Source organism: Cuculus canorus, chromosome 1 (assembly GCF_017976375.1).
Source record: "Cuculus canorus isolate bCucCan1 chromosome 1, bCucCan1.pri, whole genome shotgun sequence".
NCBI classification, from domain to species: Eukaryota; Metazoa; Chordata; class Aves; order Cuculiformes; family Cuculidae; genus Cuculus; species Cuculus canorus.
The window spans coordinates 1,715,982-1,741,414 of NC_071401.1; the positions used below are offsets into that span (position 1 = coordinate 1,715,982).

General features: G+C 47.0%; 1 protein-coding gene across 1 annotated transcript in view; it reads left to right on the forward strand.

Annotated features, from left to right (window-relative positions):
• The first annotated feature begins 1,028 nt into the window (after positions 1 to 1,028).
• Positions 1,029 to 25,433, forward strand: part of MYO16 (myosin XVI) — a 394,275-nt gene continuing 369,870 nt past the window's right edge. The window contains exon 1 of the mRNA XM_054050575.1: positions 1,029 to 1,220. The gene's annotated coding sequence lies outside the window, so the exon portion shown is untranslated. The remainder of the gene's footprint in view (positions 1,221 to 25,433) is intronic.

Genomic DNA, 25,433 nt, shown 5'->3' on the forward strand with positions numbered 1-25,433 from the left:
TTTAAGATGATCAAGTCTAACCATACCTGTTCTCTACTAAAAGCAGATCCCTGAGCACCTCATCTATCCATCTTTTAAACACCTCCAGGGATGGGGACTCAACTACCTCCCTGGGTGACCTCTGCCAGTGCCTGGGAACCCTTTCATTGGAGAAAAAAGGCTTGTTTTGTGTCGGAAACAGCGTGGCCAGCAGGACCAGGGAAGTGATTGTGACCCTGGACTCGGCACTGGTGAGGCCACACCTTGAATCCTGAGTTCTGTTTTGGGCCCCTCACTCCAAGAAGGACATTGAGGGGCTGGAGAACATCCAGAGAAGGGCAAAAAAGTTGGTGAAGGGGCTGGAGAACAAGGGTTATTAGAGGTGGCTGAGGGACCAGAGGTTGTTTAGCCTGGAGAAAAGGAGGTTGAAGGGAGACCTGTGTACAACTGCCTGAAAGGAGGTTGGAGAGAGGTGGGTGTTGGTCCTTTCTCCCCTGCGACAGATGATGAGACGAGAGGGAATGGTCTCAAGTTGCACCAGTGCAGGTTCAGGTCGGACATCAGGAAAAATGTCTTTGGTGAAAGGGTTCTCAGGCCCTGGCAGAGGCTGCCCAGGGAGGTGGTTGAGTCTCCATCGCTGGAGGTATTTAAAAGCCAGGTAGAGGAGGTGCTCAGAGATCACCTTTAGTAGTGGGCAGGAATGGTTGGACTCAATGATCTCAAAGGTCTTTTCCAACCATGGGATTCTTTGATTCCCTCACGTCCTGGGTTGTCCCGGCCGGTACCAGGGCATACGTTGGAGGGCTACAATTTAGTAGTGGACACGTAGGGTTGGGCTTGATGATCTCCAAGGTCTTTTCCAACCAAGGGATTCTCTGATCCTACAGGAGGGAGTCAACATCTGAGCATCGCATCCTCTGCAAGAGGAGGGAGGGAGGCAGGGAAGCAGGGAGGGAGGCAGGGAAGCAGGGAGGGGGGAGGAGGAGGGGGAAGGCAGGCAGGCAGGCAAGGAGGAGCCAGAGGAAGGCAGGCAAACAGGCAGGGAGGAGTAGCCGGGGAAGGCGAACCGGCAGAGGCAGCTCCGCACAGCGCAGCGCTACCGCAAAGAAAGAACCTCCCTCCCGAGAAACAGTGGAAGTGTGTTGGCTGCCCGGTACCGGCGGAGAAGCAGTTTTTCCCTGGGTCAGAAGCAGTTTTCCAGCGGCCAGAAGCTGCTCCCGAGCCTGCATCCCCTCCTCGAGGTGAGCGCAGCCCTCCGGGAGCGGTCCCTGCGGGCACCCTGCGGGGTGATGGGGAGGCGTTGGGTTGGAGTGGGGGTTTTGTGGTCTCTGTGTGTGCTTTTTTCCCTCCCCCTGTCTTTTTTTTTTTGTGTCTGTGTGTCCATGTGCTGCCCAAGGGGTGGGGGGAAAGGCAGGAACTGCCCGAGCTGCGGGTGTGGAGCTGCATGAGCTTCAGATCCAGTGGCTCTCTTGGCTCAGTCCCCTCTCATTGTGTGCGGAGGTGAGAAAACTCACCTCGGCTCTCTCAGGTTTGCAGTTTCCCTTTATGGGCGATGCTGTTGAGCCCCTGACCCCCCCCCCCAGTTTGGGGGGAGAGGCTGATGAGACGCCTGACACCCCACTGGTGTAAATCACTGCTGACAGGCAACTGGATGGGAACGTTCTGATAAACGTTTTCTTTTATTGGTAGTGGCAGTCGGTTAAATCCCAATATTTCCTGGAAGCGTGCGTGGCAAATGGGTGAAAGAAGGGTTTCTGAGCAGTGTTTTGTGCTAGGTTTGGCTTCGGTGGCTCCTGAGCCCCCTGTGTCCCCTCCAGGAGGGTTCCGTGCACCCCGATATCGCAACAGGCAATTGAGAGGTTGTGGGTGCGTGTGAGGTTGGATACCAAAAGCCCTGCTTTGAAAGGTTGTTGTCCTGCTGGCCTCAGAGGTTCACTCTAAAGAAAAATGACTTTTCTTTCCCTCTGGGAAGATAGAGAGTTGCATGCCAGAATCACCCTTGTTTGTTTGAGGAAAGAAGCAGGCGATGTGATTTAGGTGTTTGCACAGTGAGCTGAGGAACTTTCTGTGGGAAACTGTTCGACTTCAAATTGTTATTCCAAGTGGAAAAGTGAGAACATCAGCCCTGCGGAACAGAAGTGTCAGACCTGGAGCAGTGCAGGGAGGGCTAAATGCGATTACACAGCAGAGGTCTCCTGCTGGGAGTTGTCTCCAGGCAGAATGTGTCCTATTCCTACACAGAATCATAGAATCGTAAAATCATAGAATAGTTTGGGTTCGAAGGGACCTTAAAGATCAGCCAGTTCCAATCCCCCTGCCATAGGCAGGGACATGTCACACTGGATCAGGATGCCCAAGGTCCCATCCAACCTGGCCTTGAACACCTCCAGGGATGGGGCAGCCACAACTTCCCTGGGCAACGTGTGCCAGTGCCTCATCACCCTCATAGTGAAGAAATTCCTCCTTATGTCTACTCTAAATCTGCCCCCCTTTCATGTACTGGAAGGTCGCTGTAAGGTCTCCTCAGAGCCTTCTCTTCTCCAGGCTGAACAATCCCAACTCTCTCAGCCTGTCCTCGTATGGCAGGTTCTCCAGCTCTCTGATCATCCTTGTGGCCCTCCTCTGGACTTGTTCCAGCAGCTCCATATCCTTCTTATGATGAGGATTCCAGAACTGAACCCAGTACTCCAGATGAGGTCTCACCAGAGAGGAATAGAGGGGCAGAATCCCCTCCCTCCCTGCTGGCCATGCTTCTTTTGATGCAACCCAGGACACAGTTGGCCTTCTGGGCTGCGAGCGCACATTGATGGCTCACGTCGAGCTTCTCATCAACCAGGTTGAGCCCTGTATTCTGCACGTAGCCCTGGCTTTGCTTGCTATTGTCGGTAATTTATACCCAAACCCAGCGGAGAACGCTGAAGCAGTAGCTTTTTGCGTGGCGTTTTACTTTGGAAATAATTTTGTGTGTGTCAAACCATTCCCTTTTGCTGCGAGTAGAACAAGTTTAGACTTCACTGCCAGCGTTTGAGGTGTGACCTGAGGGTTAAAAAAAATAGAGAAGAGCGTGTTATGTATATAGAAATGTATGTGTACAGTAGGTTCACAGTGATGGGACAAGTTCACTTGATTGGACTATTGTCATGGAACAGCAGGGATGCCATTAAGAGTACCAGTAAAGACTGGGATTAGGGCGATTGGTAGAGCAGAGCTCTGAACCGTTGCGGTGATTTTGTGTTGTAGCGGCATTCAGAAATCCCAGCTGTAAATCACATTATGCAAAGAGAAAGCCAGTGCTCAGCCTCGAGGGATGACACAGGTACAACAAGCGATTTGTAAGGAGAAGGAACAGAGGGAAGACGTTTGTCTAGTATTACATAGGTTAGGCCAGAACTGAAAGTTTCCAGACTGAAATTAGCTTTATGCATTCCGTCTCTGCTATAATAATTTCTCATTGTGAGCTGAATCTTTCCTGCTTCTGGGTTTACTTTGTACTAGCGGTTACGTTTGATGTATGCAGAATGTATATTTAAGGTGGAAAAGTGGTAAATGTTGAAAATCTCGCAACTGGAAGAATCAAAATACTTCCAGCTGGAAGTGTATAATATTATACATGATTGTATATGATTCTGTTTTCCAGTAGGATGTCCCTGCCCATAGCAGGGGGGTTGGAACTGGATGATCTTTAAGGTCCCTTCGAATCCAAACTATTCTGTGATTCTATGTTTCTATTTGGACAAATCATAGAATGGTTTATGTTGAAAGGGAACTTAAATATCGCCCAATTCCACACCCCTGCCATGGGAAGTGACACCTCCCACCAGACCAGGCTGCTCAAGGCCACATCCAACCTGGACTTGAGCACTTCCAGGCACAGGGCATCCACAGCTTCCCTGGACAACCTGTGCCAGGGCCTCCCTACCCTCACATTGAAGAATTTCTTCCTAATGTCTAACCTAAATCTTCCCCCTTCCAATTTAAATCCATTTCCCCCCATCCTATCCCTCCATGCCCTTGTAAAAAGTCCCTTCCCAGCTTTTTTTTGGATGCCCCCTTTCAGGTACTGGAAGCTGCTTTAAAGTTTCCCTGCAGCTTTCTCTTCTCCAGGCTGAACAACCCCAAGTCTCTCTAAGCCTGTCCTCATAGCAGAGGTTCTCCAGCCCTTGCATCATCTCCATGGCCTCCTCTGGAGCAATTCCAACAGTTTCCTATCCTTCTTCTGGGGGCTCCAGGTGGGATCTCCTAAGAGTGGAGTAGAGGGAGAGAATCCCCTCCCTCACCCTGCTGGCCACGCTTCCTCTGCCGCAGCCCAGGACACGGTTGCCCTGGGCTGCGAGCAAACGTTGCCGTCTCATAGAATCATGGGATCACTAGGTTGGAAAGGACCTACTGGATGCATCAGCACCCTAAGTCCTTCTCCGTAGGGCTGCTCTCAATCACATCATCTCCCATCATGTACGGAAACCACGGATTGCCCTGACCCAGGTGTAGGATCTTGCGCTTGGCCTTGTAGAACCTCATGAGGTTCACACAGCCCCTCTTCTCCAGCTTGTCCAGGTCCCTCTGGATGACGTCAAATCTTCCTATGGTGTTGGATAGTCAATATATATACTGGATAATTTACGGTATATATATAAAATATATAGGACCAGGGGGAACGGGGATAAACTGGAGAGGGGCAGATTTACATTAGACATAAGGAAGAATTTCTTCACTATGAGAGTGGTGAGGCACTGAAAAACATTGCCCAGGGAAGTTGTGGCTGCCCCATCCCTGGAGGCGTTCAAGGCCAGGTTGGATGGGACCTTGGGCAGCCTGAATTCGTGGGATGTCCCAGCCTATGGCAGGAGGTTGGATCCGGATGATTTTTAAGGTCCCTTCCAACCCAAACTATTCTATGATTCTATGAAAATATATAATTTGTAATACGTAATATGCAATAATTATATATAATATATGCAGTATATAATATGCTATATATATTATGTAATATATAATTAATTGTATGGTAGTAATTAAATGAAGCTAGAGGTTCTTGGCATTCGTAGTGTTGTTCGAGGCAACTGATCATCATGAAACAGTGGTTTATGGCGCTGCTTTGAAATAGCTCTTGCATTATGTGCTGACATTATGTGACTTTAAGTAGGGCCATCATTTCAAACCAGCGTAATGATATTAAAAGAACTTGGCATGCGTGTCTGTATAACGGCATTCCAGTGCTAAATTCAGGTCTTTGCTTGAAGGTGTCGCTAAACTCCTGTGTTTGTGGAGGGTGTCGTACCAAGAAAAATAAACATCCAAGTTAAAGTTGTCTTAAAGTATTTTTGTCATACAATGACAGCCAGAAGGACACTTTCAACCACATTTTTCCTCTTCTGGAGGGAAATGGTGTCTTAGCTTAGACGTGGGAATTCTCACGACTTGATCATGAGGTAACTGGCCTTGGGAAATGGGACACTTTAATGAGCTGAATTACAGCTTTGAACATGAGGCTCTTCAGCTGATTGTCCTGACCAGAAAGTTATTTCAGTGACTTTTGTATTGTTGTTTTACAAGAAAAGGTGCTTGAATGTGCAGTTTGAATATATATGAAGACGCACGCAGTGGGTTTTTGGTTGTATCTCACATTTGAGCAAAAATATATTCTTCCAATCTGAATAATCGTGGAATTATAGAATTGTAGAATGGTTTGAGTTGGAAAGGAGTTCAAAGATCAGCCGGTTCCAATCCCCGTGTCATGGGCAGGGACATCTCCCACTGGATCAGGCTGCACAAGGCCTCATCTAACCTGGTCTTGAACACCTCCAGGGATGAGGCATCCGCAACTTCCCTGGGAAACCTGTGCCAGTGCCTCACCACCCTCACTGTGAAAAAAATCCTCCTTATGTCTACTCTAAATCTGCCCCTCTCCAGTTTATACCCATTGCCCCTCGTCCTATCGCTACAAGCCTTTGTAAACAGTCTCTCCTCAAGTTGGTGCTTAACATTTCTCTGATAGCGTCCTTGATGCCACCTAGAAAGGGAAAGTTTGGGCAGTTTGTCACAACTCTCATCGTGAAGAAATTCCTCCTTAAGTCTTCGGAATAATTGGGGATGCAGCCGATGATGGCTGGGAATATCGTATTATTGCATGTTGTCAACAACACCAGCTGCTGGAGATCCTTGCCATTTTGTGGGCTAGACCTGCTGATTTAAAACTCTGCCAAGTTCATGTGAAGTACAGTTTGTGACATCTCTCTGAAAAAGACGACAAATATTTTTTTGGCTCAAGGAGGTGAAAGAACTTTCTTGGCTAGCAGGTAACTCTTAACACTTGAACCTTGATTTGTTAATTTTCCCTAAGGTGTGTGTTTCATGTGGTGCCAAGCCTAGCTGATAAATCATTTAGCTTCATACAGACGTGTCACAACAGTCAAATCAATTTGTTTGTGTGTGTTTATAATAGAATCATAGAATAGTTTGGGTCAGGAGAGACCTTGAAGATCATCCAGTTCCAACTCTCCTGCCATGAGCAGGGACATCGCACTAAATCAGGCTGCCCAAGGCCCCATCCAACCTGGCCTTGAACACCTCCAGGGATGGGGCATCCCCAACTTCCCTTGGCAACCTGTGCCAGTGTCTCACCACCGTCACTGTGAAGAAATTCTTCTTAATGTCTTGTCTAAATATATGTGTATATATGGCTCTTCATGCAGTGTTTTTGTGGAGTAATTATTGGTATATCATGTTCCGATTCATGCTTGGATATCTGAATTTTCCCCCTCCCAATTTAAAGCCATTCCCCTCCTCCTGTCACTCCATGCCCTTGGAAAAAGTACCCCCCCCAACATTTCTTGTAGTCCCCTTCAAGTACTGAGAGGTTGCTACAAGGTCTCCCCAGAGCCTTCTGTTCTCCAGACTGAACAACCCCAACTCTCTCAGCCTGTCCTCATGGCAGAGGTGCTCCAGCCCTTGCATCATCTTTGTAGCCCTCCTCTGGACATGTTCCACTGCTTCCATCTCCTCCTTCTGTTGGAGATTCCAGAACTGGACACAGGACTCCAGGTGGGAGCTCACAAGAGTGGAGTAGAGGGCAAGAATCCCCTCTCTTGACCGACTGGCCACATTTCTTTTGATGCAGCCCAGGACACGGTTGGCCTTCTGGGCTGTGAGTACACCTTGCCAGCTCTTGTCGAGCTTCTCATCAAGTCCTTAGGTGCCCCCAAGTCCTTCTCCTCAGGACTGCTCTCACTCACGTCATCCCCCAGTCTGTATTGAAACCGCAGATTGCCCCAACCCAGGTGTAGGACCTTGCAGTTGGCCTTGTTAAGCCTCATGAGGCTCACACAAGCCCACTTCTCCAGCTTGTCCAGGTCCCTCCAGATGACATCCCATCCTTCTGGCATGATAACTGCCCCACTCGGCTTGATGTCATCTCCAAACTTGCAGAGGATGTACTCGATCTCACTGTATGGTCAATGAAAACATTAAACAGCGCTGGTCCCAGTACAGACACTTGAGGGTCATAGATCTTGCAATGGATCTCCATCTGGACATCAAGCTGTTGACTACTAGGATTATGTATTTTGCTTTATGTCTTCCTTCTTTCTTGATGTTTCAATTTGAAATATCTCTCTCTCGAATTCCTGGAGCCGTTAATGCAAACATTGCATCGGTTTGGTCAGGGAAAAAATTTTCTCTTCCCTAAAATATTTAGAATCCTGAAAGTAAGCTGTGCAACCTGGTGGGTAGGACCAGGCTTCAGATCTTGATTGTGATGATGCAAGGTCTCACCTTCTGGGTAATGTAGCCAATATCTGTGGTCATCATGTTTTTTTCCCCAGAATTACATCCTGGATTTCCAATGAAAACATTAAACAGCACTGGTCCCAGTACAGACACTTGAGGGTCATAGATCTTGTAATGGATCTCCATCTGGACATCAAGTTGTTGACTACTAGGATTATGTATTTTGGTTTATGTATTGCTTCTTTCTTGATGTTTCACTTTGAAATATCTCTCTCTCTAATTCCTGGAGCCGTTAATGCAAACATTACATCGGTTTGGTCAGGGAAAAAATTTTCTCTTCCCTAAAATATTTAGAATCCTGAAAGTAAACTGTGCAACCTGGTGGGTAGGACCAGGCTTCAGATCTTGATTGTGATGATGCAAGGTCTCACCTTCTGGGTAATGTAGCCAATATCTGTGGTCATCATGTTTTTTTCCCCCAGAATTACATCCTGGATTTCCAATATCATATGGAGAAAGGTTTTCGTTTCAGCAAAACTTGCTCTTTCTGACAAAAAACCTGACCAGAACATCTCTGGCGATCTCCAGTATGAATTAAATATTTGAATACGGAGGATTGAGTGTATCCTAACCTTCCAGTACCTGAAGGGGGGCTACAGGAAAGCTGAGGAGGCACTGTTTACAAGGCCATGGAGTGATAGGATGAGGCGGAATGGCTTTAAATAGCAGAGGACAAGATTTAGATTGGACATTAGGAAGAAATTCTTAATGATGAGTGTGGTGAGACAGTTGCACAAGATGCCCAGGGAAGTTGTGGCTTCCCCCTTCTTGGCAGTGTTCAAGGCCAGGTTGGATGGGGCTTGGAGCATCCTGATCCAGTGGGACGTGTCTGCGCCTATTCCGGGGGGTTGGAACTGGCTGGTCTTTGAGGTTCCTTCCAATCCAAACCAGTCTATGATTCTGTTTTCCCTTGATTCTGCGTTAGAGAACCTCATCAGACAATTAAAGTCCAGCTGACTCAGAGATATTGCTTCCCGTACTAGTTCAGCAGACATCAAGTTTTGATGGTGGTCGATGTCGAAGTGGGAATGAAGCGTTCCAGACAAACAGCAATTCTTTTGTCACATGCAGCAATATTCAGTGGCCTTGAAGTGACTGGTGAAAAGTGGTTTTCTTTTGATATCTCAAGATCTCTGCTCCTGCTTTTCTGACATCGTGGATAATTTTGTTTTGAGATTAGAATAAGGTGCAAGCTATTTGGAAAGGCTGTCTGCAGGATGCGTGGAATGTCAATATAGTTGGGGCCTTTTTTCTTGAAGCAGTTAAGCATGTCTCGGATAAGCGAGCTGTAAAGGAAATGTGACTGTTGTTGTCTGTATTGCAGTAGTTTATTGTGGATGAATTCTCAATTGAGATGCCTTTGTGTCAGGAGCTCTTTTATTAGGTGTAATAAAACAAAAGCATCTATTGAACTGCATTTAGCTTGGAGCCTGAGATATGCCATGAAGGAGGAAGGAAAAACAGATAATGGTGATAGTTTTACATTTTTATGGTATCGGTAGCTAAATCCCACCATGGGAGTTTAATCTGAGTACGGGCCCAGGCTCCCTGTATAATATAATCAAAAAAGAAAGGTGAACGACCTGATGGTCGATATCAGAATGTACGTTCGTGACTGTCATACCTATGTAAAGTGGACCGGCGTAGGAGACCTTGCCTCTACCAGCACGAGGCAAACGAGGGCTCCTTCCTGAATCATAGTATCATGGAATAGTTTGCGTTGGAAGGGGTCTTAAAGATCATCCAGTTCCAATCTCCCTGCCATGTGGGATCCATCCAGTGGGACACCTCCAGCTAGATCAGGCTGCCCAAGGCTCCAACCAACCTGGCCTTGAACACCCTCAGGGATGGGGCAGCCACAACTTCCCTGGGAAACCTGTGCCAGTGCCTCGCCACCCTCATTGTGAAGAAATTCCTCCTTATGTCTACTCTAAATCTGCCCCTCTCCAGTTTATACCCCTTGCCCCTATCACAACAAGCCTTTGTAAACAGTCTCTCCTCAAGTTGGTGCTTAACAGTTCCCTGATAGTGTCCTGGATATCAGCTAGAAAGGGAAAGTTTGGGCAGTTTGTCAGACCTAGCTTGTAGGTAAATGTGTGCTGTGTCCTAATTAGGAGTTTTATTTAAGGAACATAAGTGGTTTAACACCCCGATCTAATTACTCGTAAGTTTGTCGCTCATTTTCTAATTAGCATTGGAGCAAAGGGGTTTTTTTTGTTGAAAATACACCCTTAACGAAATCAGAACCACTGACTTCCAGTGCTTATAGAAAGTTTTATTTGTGTGACAATTTTCTGTGGAAAATAATAGAATCATAGAAACATAGAATGGTTTGGGTTGGAAAGGACCTTAAAGATCATCCAGTTCCAACCCCTCTGCCATGGGCAGGGACACCTCCCACTGGATCAGGCTGCCCAAAGCCCCATCCAACCTGGCCTTGAACACCTCCAGGGATGGGGCAGCCACAGCTTCCCTGGGCAACCTGTGCCAGTGCCTCACCACTCTCATGATGAAGAAATTCCTCCTTACGTCCAGCCTAAACCTGCCCCTCTCCAGTTTATCCCCATCCCCCCTCAGCCTATAACCACAAGCCATTATGAACAGCCCCTCTCCAGCTTTTCTGGACCCCCTTCAGGTACTGGAAGGTCGCTCTAAGTTCTCCTTAGAGCCTTCTCTTCTCCGGGCTGAACAACCCCAACTCTCTCAGCCTGTCCTCGTAGGAAAGGTGCTCCAGCCCTCGCATCATCCTTGTAGCCCTCGTTTGAACCTGTTCCAGCAGCTCCATCTCCTTCTTGTGTTGAGGATACCAGGACTGGACACGATACTCCAGATGAGGTCTCACAGAGAGGAACAGAGTGACAGAATCGCCTCCCTAATATAAGCAAGGACTACTCTTTGTTCTATTTTTACATGATGGCAAAGATAGATATGGGCTAAGTGTTTATAAAAACCTGTTAGAGTTAGTGATCACAACCGAAATGACTCTGGGTTTAGAGCATGCATGTGTAGGATCAGATTCTGCTCAAGTATTACCTCGTGGAGAAGGCATGCTTGAATCGCTTTAGACCACAGTTATCCTCGGCCACCAGATGGTGAGGAGGAGAACTCAGGGTGGAGCCAGGCTGTACTGACTGTGTGGTCTTGCAATTTATAGCAGCCAAGGCAGCTAGGTGTAAACATAGAATCCTTGAATGGTTTGAGTTGGAAGGGACCTTAAAGATCATCTAATTCCATCCATAGAGCAGCCATAAGCCTGCTCTAAAATGAAGCGTGTCCAGGGAAATTGTGACTGCCCCGTCCCTGGATGTGTTCAAGGCCAACTTGGAAGGGGCCTTGAGCAGCCTGATCCAGTGGGAGGTGTCCCTGCCCATCACAAGGGGGTTAGAAATGTATAATCTTTAAGGTCCCTTCCAACCCAAGCTATTCTGACTCTTACAAGAGTTCTTGTTCTTAAAGCTTGCTTCCAGGTCATCTATGTAGAATGTTTCAGCAGGACAGAGAACCTTGTGGAAAATCTCCTGGCCCATCAAGCACGTGGTCACGGAAGTTTTCTTCTCATAGAAGGTGTCTCAGGTGCTCTCTTAATTTCAATAAGCTTTTCTAGAGCTTGAAAACTCTTAACTGATCTCTAGTTCTGGAAGGCAGTTCTAGTGGGCAGTGTTCCTGCCCATTGCAGGGAGGTTGGAACTGGGTAGTCATTAAGGTCCCTTCCAACCCAAACCGTTCTATGGTTCTATGAACTAACACCTACTAATTTCCCCTTTTAAATGGTAGATTGTCCAGAGGAGGGCTGCAAAGGGCTGGAGTATCTCCCATGTGAGGACAGGCTAAGAGAGTTGAGGTTGTTCAGCCTGGAGAAGAGAAGGCTCCGAGGAGACCTTATAATCGACCTTCCGGTACCTGAAAGGGGCCTACAAAAAAGCTGGGGAGGGATTGTTTTCAAAAGCTTGTAGTGATAGGACTTAGGGTAATGGTTATAAACTGGAGAGGAGCAGATTTAGACTTGACATAAGGAGGAATTTCTTCGTCATGAGGGTGGTGAGGCACTGGCACAGTTTGCCCAGGGAAGTTGTGGCTGCCCCATCCCTGAGGGTGTTCAAGGCCAGGTTGGTTGGGCAGCCTGATCTAGTGGGAGGTGTCCCTGCCCATGGCAGGGGATTGGAACTGGATGATCTTTAAGGTCCCTTCCAACCCAAACTATTCTACGATTCTATGATTTTTAATGGTTTTGAAGATAGGGAGCTTTGTAGCCACTCTGGAGGAATATATATAATATCTGTAGGAAGAGATCTGTTTATTAGTTTAATGAGTGTAGCTGGAAAAGAAACAAACCAGCTCTCAGGCTCAGAATACCTTATTCCCTTATTGTTTTGATTAAGTAATTAAGCCTAAAAGCTTGTCACTTGTTTTTTATCGCACAACAGTTGTAGTAGGCTTTTAAATGAATCTTTTGCTTATTTTGTCTTTGTAAAAGAAAACGGTTTACTTCTAAGCAGAGCTGCTGTGTGCTTGAGGGGCACCGAATGTGGAGATACGCATTTAATGCCAAACCAGTTGGAGTTGCTTCAGCATGCGAGATCGTGCCCTGGGCTCACGATTCCTCAGTCCTGTCACATCTCTTCCTTTCCCAGCAGGACATGCTCGTCTACATCCCAGTGTGCCAACACAGCCGTATAAAGCAAAGGATACAAAAACACTGCAAGCTACTCTGCTCGGCTTCCACTTCCTCCTGCAGATACTGTTCTTGATGTCAAGTGGCCCAGTACTTCCTTGACCCCTTTCACTCTTTCTCACTGAATGTGCTTTAGAATCCAATAATTTGGCTCTCACTTTAGTCTCAGGTTCAAGTCTTCTTCTTGTTCACGCTGCATATGTGCCAACTAATTCAGTATCCCTACCAGAGATAGAGAAGTAGGTCCTTCTGAAGAGGGGCAGGGGGTGAAAAAGACATTGTTTCCTGGCTAATTTGCTTCGAGGTCTGCTTTGAATGAACATTACGGGTACAAATCGTGCCAGGTTTGGCTTCCTCTGCCTGGGAGATTTCACTACTTCTCTCCCAGGAGGTCTCCTGCCCTTAACTGCCCCCTCATGCCTGTGACGGAAAGAGCTTGGAAGCACTGCTGGGGGTCAGAGCTAGCTGGGTTTTAGTACAAGCACTGCCAGTGAGAGACCTTAGCCCTGATGATGGCTATAGCTCACGACCCAGAGGGGTAAGTGGATGGTGACAGCAAAAGTAGCTTTACTCCAATGATGAAGTAAGGTTTTACTAGGAGGGACTACAAAGAAAGCTGGGACGGGACTGTTTACAAAGGCATGTAGGGATAGGACGAGGGGAAATGGCTATAAACTGGAGAGGGGCAGGTTTAGACTAGACATAAGGAGGAATTTCTTCACAATGAGGGTGGTGAGGCATTGGCACACGTTGCCCAGGGAAGTTGTGGCTGCCCCATCCCTGGAGGTGTTCAAGGCCAGGTTGGATGGGACCTTGTGCACCTGATCCAGTGGGAGGTGTCCCTGCCTATGGCAGAGGGGTTGGAACTGGCTGATCTTTAAGGTCCCTTCGAACCCAAACTATTCTATAATTGTATGATTGTATGATTCTGTGTAGGAATAGGACACATTCTGCCTAGAGACAACTCCCAGCAGGAGACCTCTGCTGTGTAATCGCATTTAGCCCTCCCTGCACCGCTCCAGGTCTTTCATGTTTGTGTTTTGTCTTTTGGTGTAACTTGTAGCCAGGCTTTCTGAAATTGTCATAGAATAATAGAATGGTTTGGGTTGAAAGGGACTGCAAACATCATCCAGTTCAAACTCACTGCCATGGGGAGGGACATCTCCCACTAGATCAGGCTGCTCAAAGCACCATCCAACCATCCAACATCTCCAGGGATAGAGCATCCACAACTTCCAGTGTCTCACCACCCTCATCGTGAAGAATTTCTTCCTAATGTCTCATCTAAGTCTTCCTCCTTCCAATTTAAAGCCATTCCCCTCATCCTGTCACTACAAACCTCTGTAAACAGTCCCTCCGCAGCTTTCTTGGAGACCCCTTCAGGTAATGGAAGGCTGCTCTAAGGTCTCCTTGGAGCCTTCTCCTCTCCAGGCTGAACAACCCCGACTCTCTCAGCCTGTGTTAATACTTCATTGTTGCAGATATTTCCTCCCAGAAGGCTGAGGGTTTGGTTTTTGTTTTTTTTCCTTTATTTTCACTGAAAACCTGAAATTTCGTTCCTTGGTATGGGACTGGTAGCTTTTTCATCGGTGGTTGTTCTCACCTTCCATGTCATGTTCCCTCGTCGTTTAGACAAACAGAAGATGTTTTAGGACGATGTTACATTTCCCATACAGAGCTTTACTAAAGAGCACTGGATTGGTGTAACTGTGCAGTTGTTGCAGGAATTCTGGGCATGCAAAGGGAGAGCCCACAGCAACTGCACAGCGTCGCGCTGGCTGCGGTGGCTGCTGAAGCAATCTGTAGACTGCTGTCATGCCTGCCTCTCTCTGTCTGATGGAAGTTGTGTTCCGGTGGACCTGAATACTTCTTTAGTAATTAATCTGGTTCCCAACAGTGCAAAAGGCAAGGTGAGGTGGTTTTGCTGTATTCATAGAATCTTAGAACGGTTTGGGTTGGAAGGGACCTTAAAAGAATATCCAGTTCCACCCTTCTGCCATGAGGGGCACCTCCCAGTAGATGAGGCTGCTCAAGGCCCCATCCAACCTGGCCTTCAACACTTCCAGGGATGGGACAGCCACAGCTTCGCTGGGCAACCTGGGTCTGTGTCTACCATCCTCATTGTGAAGAATTTCTTCCTAATGCTTAATCTAAATCTTCCCCCTTCCAATTTAAACCCATTCTCCCTCATCCTATCAGTCCATGCCTTTGTAAACAGTCCCTCTCCAGCTTTCTTGTAACCCCTTCCGGTACTGGAAGACTGCTCTTAAGGTCTCCTTGGAGCATTCTCTTCTCCAGGCTGAACAACCCCAACTCTCTCAGCCTGTCTTCACAGCAAAGGTGCTCCAGCCTTCATAGCATCTTCGTGGCCTCCTCTGGACCCAGTTCCAACAATTCCATATCCTTCTTCTTTTGGGGACATTCTGTATACAGTTTTCCAGGAATAGAAAATACCACTTTCAAACTTTCTCCTTATTAGTAGCTTTTAAATATAGTTACTGCAATTTCTGTCTGCTCGAACAAGTAGGCAAATGGCCTCATTGTTTGATGAGGACATTGAAATGCAGCAACATTTAAAGCCCTTGGGCTTTGGTGGCCTTGGTCCTGTACAGATATAGAATAAAGGACAGTCCTTGCCCCCAATAAACTCTCTGTCTATCAAATGAGAGAAGAGCAAAGGAAAATTAGGCAATGTCCATGGGGACAAATGAGATAACAAACATAATCTAGAGTCAAAGGAGTTTCATTATCCGATGATCCATTCTGTTTTTTTCTGGTGGATATTTTTGAGAGCAGCCCTGCGGAGAAGGACTTGGGGGTGCTGATTAATGAGAAGCTCGACATGAGCCGGCAATGTGCGTTCACAGCCCAGAAGGCCAACCGTGTCCTGGGCTGCATCCAAAGAAGCGTGGCCAGCAGGGAAAGGGAGGGGATTCTGCCCCTCTATTCCTCTTTTATGAGACCTCATCTGGGGTATTGTGTCTAATTCTCGAATCCTCAACAGGAGAATGGTATGGAGCTGTTGGAACGGGTCCAGAGGAGGGCTACAATGATGATCAGAGGGATGGAACACCTCCCATCCAAGGACAGGCTGAGAGAGTTGGGGTTGTTCAGCCTGGAGAAGAGATCCAGTGGGAGGTGTCCCTGCCCGTGTCAAGGGGGTTGGAACTGGATGATCCTTAAGGTCCCTTCCAACCTAAACTATTATATGATTCTAGGATATATTCAGCAGTCATTAGACCAGGTAGATCTTAACCCCTTAAAGACTGTAATTTAAATGAAATACATAGGATTTTTAGAAAGTCAGTTCAGTGCCAGTGAGTAGAATGAAATTCCTTGGCCAGCCAAGAGCGTGGGCCACTGCGCCCTGCGAACAGGGGAGAGGAGGCTTATGTTGGTGCACTTTTAAGGGCCGGAGCTAATTATTCTGTTCAGATGGTCTGCAGGTCTGTCAAGTCATGCAGCTGAGCACAGGCATGGCTGTACCCTTCCATGAAATTTAGTCACCTGTAGGTAAATTTGGCCTCCTTGCTTTATAGTACAGAATGGGGATCATCATAGAATCATGGAAACATCGAATCATAGACTGTTTTGGGTTGAACGGAACCTTAAAGATCACCCAATTCCACTGCCCTGCCATGGTCAAGGACACCTCCCACCAGACCAGGCTGCTCAAGGCCCCATCCAGCCTGACCTTGAACGCTTCCAGGGATGAAGGAGCCACCATGGGCAACCTGTGCCAGTGTCTCACCATCCTCATCATGAAGAATTTCTTCCTAATGTCCAATCTAAATCTTCCCCCTCTTCCAATTTAAAGCCATTCCCCCTTGTCCTATCACTCCATGCCTCCCCAGCTTTCTTGTAGCCCCCTTCAGGTACTGGAAGATGCTCCAAGGTCTTGCTGCAGCCTTCTCTTCTCCAAGCTGAACAACCCCAACTCTCTCAGCCTGTCCTAATAGCAGAGCTGCTCCAGCCCTCAGATCATCTTCATGGCATCTTCTAGACCTGTTCCAACATTTCCATGTCCTTCATATATTGCGGACTCCAGAACTGGACACAGTACTCCAGGAGGGTTCTCCTGAGGATGGAGAAGGGGGGGAGAAATGAATTATGGATCACAGCAGCATGCTGTAGCTGTTTGCACCAGTTTCTCTGTTCTAGAAATCAAAGAAACATGCACAAAGCTGTAGATAACACCATGGGTCCTTAGATCATTCCCCTTGGCTCTCGATTCAGTGCAGTGGCGTCTTAAGCTCTGGGGATGAGGATATTTGAGAGGTCAGCGTGAGGTGGTGGGCACTGCACCGTTGTAGGCTGGCTGCACACATTCCAAAAGGGTTATTTGTGCTGCTAAACAGGCTGGCATTTCGGAATGGCTAAGGGTGGGCCTGGGTGTCTTCCTATATCCATGCTTAAATGTTAGCTGATCTTCTCATAGAAGAAGGACAACAATGTCGTGGCTGCTTTTGAAGCGTATTTGCCGAGCTTGCAGATATGGAGGAAAAAGTTTGGGTGCACAGATGTGAATTCTTTCTCAGTTGGAACATACGCAGTTCTCAAACACACCCAGCTGCTTGGGAGAGGGAAGTGTGGATTTAGATTAGACATTAGGAAGAAATTCTTGACACTGATAGTGGTGAGGCACCAGCATGCGTCGTCCAGGGAAGTTGTGGCTTCCCCCTCCCTGGAAGTGCTCAAGGCCAGGTTGGATGGGGCCTTGGGCAGCCTGATCTAGTGGGAGATGTTGGAATTAGGGGGGTTGGAACTGGCTGATCTTTAAGGTCCCTTCCAACCCAAACCATTCTATGATTCTATGATTAATCCCATTTTCACCCTTTAGATTTTGTTTTTTACCTCCTCAAAACTAACTTCCAGCAACAGAATCTAATTCTCCTTTGTAGGAAGAATAGATAAAGAAAGTAATCCCTTCCAAGCTTTTTTGTAGTACTCCTTCAGGTACTGGAAGGTGCTCTGGGGTAGTTTTGGAGCCTTCTCTTCTCTTCTCTTCTCTTCTCTTCTCTTCTCTTCTCTTCTCTTCTCTTCTCTTCTCTTCTCTTCTCTTCTCTTCTCTTCTCTTCTCTTCTCTTCTCTTCTCTTCTCTGAAGAACCCCAACGCTTTCAGCCTGTTCTCATAGAAGTAGCTCTCCAGCCCCTGTAGTCCTCCTCTGGACCAACAGTTCCATCTCCTTTTTATATTGGGGATTCCAGAACTGGACAGAGGACTCCAGGTGGGGTCTCACCTGAGTAGAGGAGAGGGGAAGAATTCCCTCCTTTGCCCTGCTGGCCACGCTTCTTTTGATGCAGCCCAGGATACAGTTTGCTTTCTGAGCTCTACGTTTCTAATGAATATTGGAAGCAGCCGGCTTTAGTGGGATGTCCCTACCCATGGAAGACGGGTTGGAACTAACTGATCTTTAAGGTCCCTTCCAACCCAAACTATTCTATGATTCTATGATTCCAATATTTCCCAAGAAGCTCAAGGCCAGGTTGGATGGGGCCTTGGGCAGCCTCATCTAGTGGGAGATGTTGGAACTAGGGGGGTTGGACCTGACTGATCTTTAAGGTCCCTTCCAACCCAAACCATTCTATGATTCTATGATTAATCCCATTTTCACCCTTTAGATTTTTTTTTTTACCTCCTCAAAACTAACTTCCAGCAACAGAATCTAATTCTCCTTTGTAGGAAGAATAGATAAAGAAAATAGTCCCTTCCAAGCTTTTTTGTAGTACTCCTTCAGGTACTGGAAGCTGCTCTGGGGTAGTTTTGGAGCCTTCTCTTCTCTTCTCTTCTCTTCTCTTCTCTTCTCTTCTCTTCTCTTCTCTTCTCTTCTCTTCTCTTCTCTTCTCTGAAGAACCCCAACGCTTTCAGCCTGTTCACATAGAAGTAGCTCTCCAGCCCCTGTAGTCCTCCTCTGGACCAACAGTTCCATCTCCTTTTTATATTGGGGATTCCAGAACTGGACAGAGGACTCCAGGTGGGGTCTCACCTGAGTAGAGGAGAGGGGAAGAATTCCCTCCCTCGCCCTGCTGGCCACGCTTCTTTTGATGCAGCCCAGGATACAGTTTGCTTTCTGAGCTGTAGGTTTCTAATTAATATTGGAAGCAGCCGGCGTTAGTGGGATGTCCCTACCCATGGAAGACGGGTTGGAACTAACTGATCTTTAAGGTCCCTTCCAACCCAAACTATCCTATGATTCTATGATTCTAATATTTCCCAAGGAGCTGGAAGATCTCCTGCAATACAAATAAGAACTTTTCATCTGAATTTTAAGGAGTAGGTGCTTCTTAAACATCAGCAAGAGTACTTTTCTGCAATTGAACTTTGTAAAGCCTGCACTCTTCTGGCAAATTCACATCCTGTAGGACAAGGTACTTGTTAAAGCAGTCTAGAAGGTATAATGACAACCTTGCATAATGTTACGAGCTTGTATCCAAAGCTGCGGCATTCAGTTAACAATGCTGCTTTTTTTTTAAAGAAAAAAGAATTGCTGTACATGCACTTCAGCAATTTGTCATTGCTTTTCTAGCTTATTAACTCATTAAGTAGCATTTAATGAAGAAAACCACAAAGGAATTAATTTATGCAGTGTGTTTATTGCTTCCCTAATGAATTTATGTATTATATTTAGAGTTCCTTGATGAATATGTTAATCTATTTTTACACTTTGTATACATTTTGTTCTCTAAATAAATAAAAATCATAGAATCACTTGTTTGGAGAAGACCTTTGACGCACTCCAGCACCTCAATGTCCTTCTTGGAGTGAGGGGCTCAAAACTGAATGAAGTATTTGAGGTGTGGTCTCACCAGTGCTGAGTCCAGGGGCACAATCACTCCCCTGCTCCTGCTGGCCACACTGTTTCTGATGCAGGCCAAGATGCCATTGGCCTTCTTGGCCACCTGGACCACTGCTGACCCATGTTCAACTGCTGTCAACCAGCACTCCCAGGTCCTTCTCCACCAGGCAGCTTTCCAGCCACTCTTCCCGAAGCCTGGGGCTGTATGGAGTTGTAATGTCTCAAATGCAGGACCTTGCACTTGACCTTACTGAACCTCATCCCATTGGTCTCAGCCTATGGATCCACCCCATCCAGATCCCTCTGTAGAGCTTCCATACCCTCAAGCACATGGACACTTCCACCCGGCTTAGTGTCATCTGGAAATAGACTGGAAATCGATCATCGATAAAGATATTGAACAGAAGTGGACCCAACAGTGAGCTTTGGGGAACAGCACTTGTGATCGGCCTCCAACTGGATTTAACTCCATTTACCACCAACTGGATTTAACTCCATTTATTGGCCATCCAGCCAGTTTTTTACCCAGCGGAGGGTGTGCCTGTCTAGGCCAGTGGTAGGCAGTTTCTCAAGGTATTTATTCCAGTCGACCACTTGTCTGTAAGAACACCACCTGGTTTAAACATGGTGTAGAGTTAAGTTTTCTTAGAATAGACCCTGCCAGCATCAAAGCTGGTGAAGCTCTTTGTCCTTTTTGAAGGGACTGGGTGTTTGTTGCGTGAGGAGAAGGCTTCTCCCACACTGGAAATTTAGTTTATTGGTTTTCCTATTAAAACATAGCTGCTTGGCATTAACTTCTTGCTTTGAGAGATCAAGGAATTGAGTATTCCAGTGTGATATATAGAAAAAAATGTGTCTATCAGTAAACAATTGTGTTTGGTTTAGGTATGTAGGTGTTGGTAGAAATGGGACTGCACCTGCCGCTGAGCCCTTTAGCCAAGCCGGTGGCACCGTTTGGAAACCTGTTTAAGAAAGGCCAATACACCCCACAGCAGGGTGAGAGTTAAAAATATGAGACACAACCCTACGAACAACCAGGGCGGAGAAAGAACAGGAGGAGGTGAGCAGTGCTGGAGCAGAAATTTCCCTGCAGCCGGTGGGAGAGACGATGGTCAAGCAGGGATTTCCGTGCTGCTCATGGAGAACCATGCTAGAGCAGATAGCTACACTGCAGCTAAGGAGGAACCCACTTGGGAAGAGGGGGATGCAGCCTGCAGGAACTGCAGCCAGTAGAGAGCCCATGCAGGAGCAGGTTTATCCTGAAGAACTTGGACAAGCTGGAGAAGAGGGCCTGTATGAATCTCATGAGGTTCAACAAGGCTGTGTGCAAGGTCCTACATCAGGGTTGGGGCAATCTGCAGTTTCAATACAAGCTGGGAGATGATGTGATTGAGGGCAGACCGGAGGAAAAAGACTTGGGGGGCTGATTGATGAGAAGCTCGACATGAGCCGGCAATGTGCTCTCGCAGCCTGGAAGGCCAACCATGTCCTGAGCTTCATCAAAAGCAGCGTGGCCAGCAGGGCGAGGGAAGGGATTCTCCCCCTCTGCTCTGCTCTGGTGAGACCCCACCTGGAGTCTTGTGTCCAGTTCTGGATGCTCCAACATAAGACGGATATAGAATTGTTGGAACGGGTCCAGAGAAGGCCATGGAATTGTTCAGAGGGCTGGAGCATCTCTGCTATGAAGACAGCGAGAGCAGAGTAGAGGGGGAGAATCACCTCCCTCAGCCTGCTGGGTTACTGCGTTTAATGCGTCGTTTTCCTTTGAAGGAATGTGTTACTCCTCATACAGATTGTTTGGAAAATGGGTGTGCAGCATTAAAACATTGTTCTGGGAAAAGGCTACGTTTTGCTTGATGCGGTCTGAGTTCTGAGGCATTATCATAGAATCATAGAACAGTTTGCATTGGAAGGGACCTTAACGATCATCTAGTTACAACGCCACAGCTATGGGCAGGGACACCTCTCACCAGACCAGGCTGCCCAAGGCCCCATCCAACCTGGCCTTCAACACCTCCAGGGATGGCGCATCCACAGCTTCCCTGGGCAACCTGTGCCAGTGTCTCACCACCCACATCATGAAGAAATTCCTCCTTATGTCCAGTCTAAATCTGCCCCTCTCCTGTTTGCCCCTCGTCCTATCACTACAAATCTTTGTAAACAGTCCCTCCTCAGCTTTCATGTACTGGAAGGTTGATCTAAAGTCTCTTTGGGGCCTTCTCTTCTCCCGGCTGAACAACCTCAACTCTCTCAGCCTTTCCTCGTATAGGAGGTGCTCCAGCCCTCTGATCATCTTTGTAGCCTCCTCTGGACCCATTCCAACAGTTCCATATCCTTCTTATGTTGAGGATTCCAGAACTGGACAGAATATTCCAGATGAGGTCCCACAAGAGAGGAGTAGAGGGGCAGAATCCTCTCCCTCGCCCTGCTGGCCACGCTTCTTTTGATGCAACCCACGATGCGTTTGTCTGTCGCGGTTTCAGAATGAATGTGAACCTCAGCTATGTGGTCAGAGAGATATTTTCTATAACCCCGTGGTTTTTTACATATTGCCATTAAGAATTAATTATTCATCCCCTGAGGGACATCCTGCTGATTTTGATTTACTGTGTTATGTTGTCTGTGAATATCTGATACTAATTGAGTCCATCTAAAAAGCACATTAACTTGTATAATTTATTCAGTATCTCCTTAACAAAAAAAAAAAATTGTATTTATTTCAAATAATTCGAAAAACGCAAAGACTTCCACCTCATTAAATAAGTTAACTGCAATACCTTGGTTCTTCTCTAAGCGCACAGGAGACTGTAGTTTTTAACTTAATGACTTACTTTGTAGCAGTGGAAATAGTGCCTTTTTAATTGCGACCACTGGAATGCAATAAATGCTGTCAATTTTCAGAAAAAGACTGTGTGAACTGTTTCCTAACCTACTCCATGATAGAAGGTAGATGGAGTTAACTCCAGCTGGAGGCCAGTCACAAGTGGAGTTCCTCAGGGCTCAGTACTGGGTCCAGCCCTGTTCAATGTCTTTATCAATGACCTGGATGAAGGCACTGAGTGCACCCTCAGCAAGTTTGCAGATGATACTAAGCTGGGAGGAAGTGTGGATCTGCTGGAGGGTAGGGAGGCTCTGCAAAGGGATCTGAACAGGCTGGACCGCTGGGCTGAGACCAATGGGATGAGGTTCAACAAGGCCAAATGCCGGGTCCTGCATTTGGGGCACAACAACCCTATGCAGCGCTACAGACTGGGGGAAGAATGGCTGGAGAGCTGCACGGAAGAGAAGGACCTGGGGGTGCTGGTTGACAGCGACTGAACATGAGCCAGCAATGTGCCCAGGTGGCCAAGAAGGCCAATGGCATCTTGGCTTGGATCAGAAATGGGGTCACCGGCAGGTCCAGGGAGGTTATTCTCCCTCTGTACTCAGCACTGATGAGACCGCACCTTCAGTACTGACTTCAGTTCTGGGCCCCTCACCACAAGAAGGATGTTGAGGCTCTGGAGCATGTCCAGAGAAGAGCAACGAAGCTGGTGAGGGGGCTGGAAAACAAGTCGTATGAGGAGCGGCTGAGAGAGCTGGGGTTGTTTAGCCTGGAGAAGAGGAGGCTGAGGGGAGACCTTATTACTCTCTACAACTACCTGAAAGGAGGTTGTGGAGAGGAGGGAGCTGGGCTCTTCTCCCAAGTGACAGGGGACAGGACTAGAGGGAATGGCCTGAAGCTCCGTCAGGGGAGGTTCAGGTTGGATATCAGAAAAAAATTCTTCACAGTAAGAGTCATTGGGCACTGGAACAGCTGCCCAGGGAGGTGGTTGAGTCGCCTTCCCTGGAGGTGTTTAAGGAACGGGTGGATGAATTGCTTAGGGACATGGTTTAGGGAGTGTTAGGAATGGTTGGACTCGATGATCCAATGGGTCCTTTCCAACCTTGTGATTCTGTGATTCTGTGATTCACTGTATTGCCACCTCAGCATTTCAAAGTGCTAGTAATGTACTCCTCATACGTTCGGTCTTGCAGTATTTAAATTAATACTTCTAAATTTTAAAGGATGGTTCTCCGCGTGTGTATGTGTATAAAATATATCTACGTGTATATATAACGTGGGTGTTGGTCTCTTCTCCCAGGTGACAGGCAATAGGACGAGAGAAATGGCCTCAAGTTCATAGAGTTATGGAATCATAAAATCATAGAATCACAGAATCGTTTGGGTTGGAAGGGACCTTAAAGATCATCCAGTTCCAACCCCCCTGAGATGAGCAGGGACACCTCCCACTAGATCAGGCTGCCCAAGGCCCATCCAACCTGGCTTTGCACCATGACAGGTTCAGATTGACATCAGGAAAAATGTCTTCATTGAAAGGTCTCTCAGGCACTGGCAGAGGCTGCTCGGGGAGGTGGTTGAGTCCCCATCCTTGGAGGTGTTCAATAGGCAGGTAGGTGAGGTGTTAAGACATCTGGTTTAGTAGTGGACAGGTACGGTTGGCCTCGATGATCTCAAAAGTCTTTTCCAACCAAGTGATTCTCTGGTTCTATGAGTGCGAGTCATTTCGATTGCTTGAGATGTTTCATAGAGTCATGGGCTGCTCTGAGGTCTCCATGGAGCCCTCTCTTCTCCAGGCTTAAAAACCCCAACTCTCTCAACCTGTCATAGACTCATAGAATCACTGGGTTGGAAAAGACTTTCATGATCATCAAAGCCAACTGTACATACTATCCTTATAACAGAGGTGTTCCCACCTTCTGGTCATCTTTGTGGCCCATCTCTGGACCTGAAATAAAATGATGGAGGGCAGATCTTTACTGAGCTTATTTGTGATTCCTTGTTGAACATTGGTAGAAAAGCATTTTTTCCATATGTTTATACATTGCAAGAGACTGAAAAATACGGGAAGTGGGAAGAACATAGTTCTTCAGCTAAACGTTCATTTTGTGTGGTGCCAAATAATAGTTTAGGAAACCTATTGAACTTTTTGGGCAGCCTGATCTAGTAGGACGTGTCCCTGCCCATGGCGGGGAATTGGCACTGGATGATCTTTAAGGTCCCTTCCAACCCAAATTATTCTATGATTCTCTTGTTTGGGGTTTTGGCTTTTTTTTGTGCCCACTGCTTTATGAAAATATGAGATTTAAAGGGGACATTTTGCGTTGTGGGATTTCTACATGGAAACAGAGATAGGATTTGCAAGCTGATGAAATATATTCCTGTGGACGGGTCTAAACGATGTGACCTGTCAAGGTAATGAATGAAGTATTGTGCTTAGGCAGAAATATTACAATGGCTACTGTATGAAGAGATGATGTGTCCTAAATTGAAAACCAGGTTTATTAATGGTGTTCTTATAACAACAAGACTAATCTAGGATGCCGCTACCGTATTTAATTAACAAGGCGACCATTAATGATCCATGCAGTTCAGCTTGCAAAGTGAGGGATGATCAATTGTTTTGCTGCACTCTGTTCACAGCCATGAAAAGGTGGTTGCAAACCTCAGAAAGCTAATTCAGAAACGGAGATCAATATTTCATTCTGTCTTTTGCCGGTGTTAATTTAGTTGAAAGAAGCCTTCACGTGTTTCTAACCGTGTTTATGATTTAAGCTTCCTGCATATTTATTGCTTTGAAAAAATTATTCTTTGCCAAAAAGACAGTTTAGTCTGATGGTCTTATATTGGGGAAAATTTCTTGGGAGTAGAGAGTGCGTTCATAACAAGATGTGTTGCCTCTCAAGTCTTGAAATCTTCAATTCCTCAATTACACGGGATGAACCAGGTGGTGGCTCACCAGCTTTCCTGAGAACAGCATCTGCGGTTCTGGGAGCTCAGCTGTGTCCCTCAGGCTTGTGGGACTGGTGACTGTCCCCACAGTCGTCCACGTGAAGGAAGACAGTGGAAGTACTGGACTGTGACAGTCACGACAGCAGATGCAAGTGGCTGGAGCCTATCTGAACAGGCTGGATTTGCCGGCTGAGACCAGCAGGATGAGGTTTAATAAGGCCAAGTGCTGGGTCCCGCACTTGGGACGCAACAACCCTGTGCAGCTCAAGGCTGGGGGAAGAGTGGCTGGAGAGCTGCATGGAAGAGAAGGACCATGGGGTGCTGGTTGACAGCCGACTGAAGATGAGCCAGCAGTGTGCCCAGGTGGCCAAGAAGGCCAACGGCATCTTGGCTTGGATCAGAAATGGGGTCACCAGCAGGTCCAGGG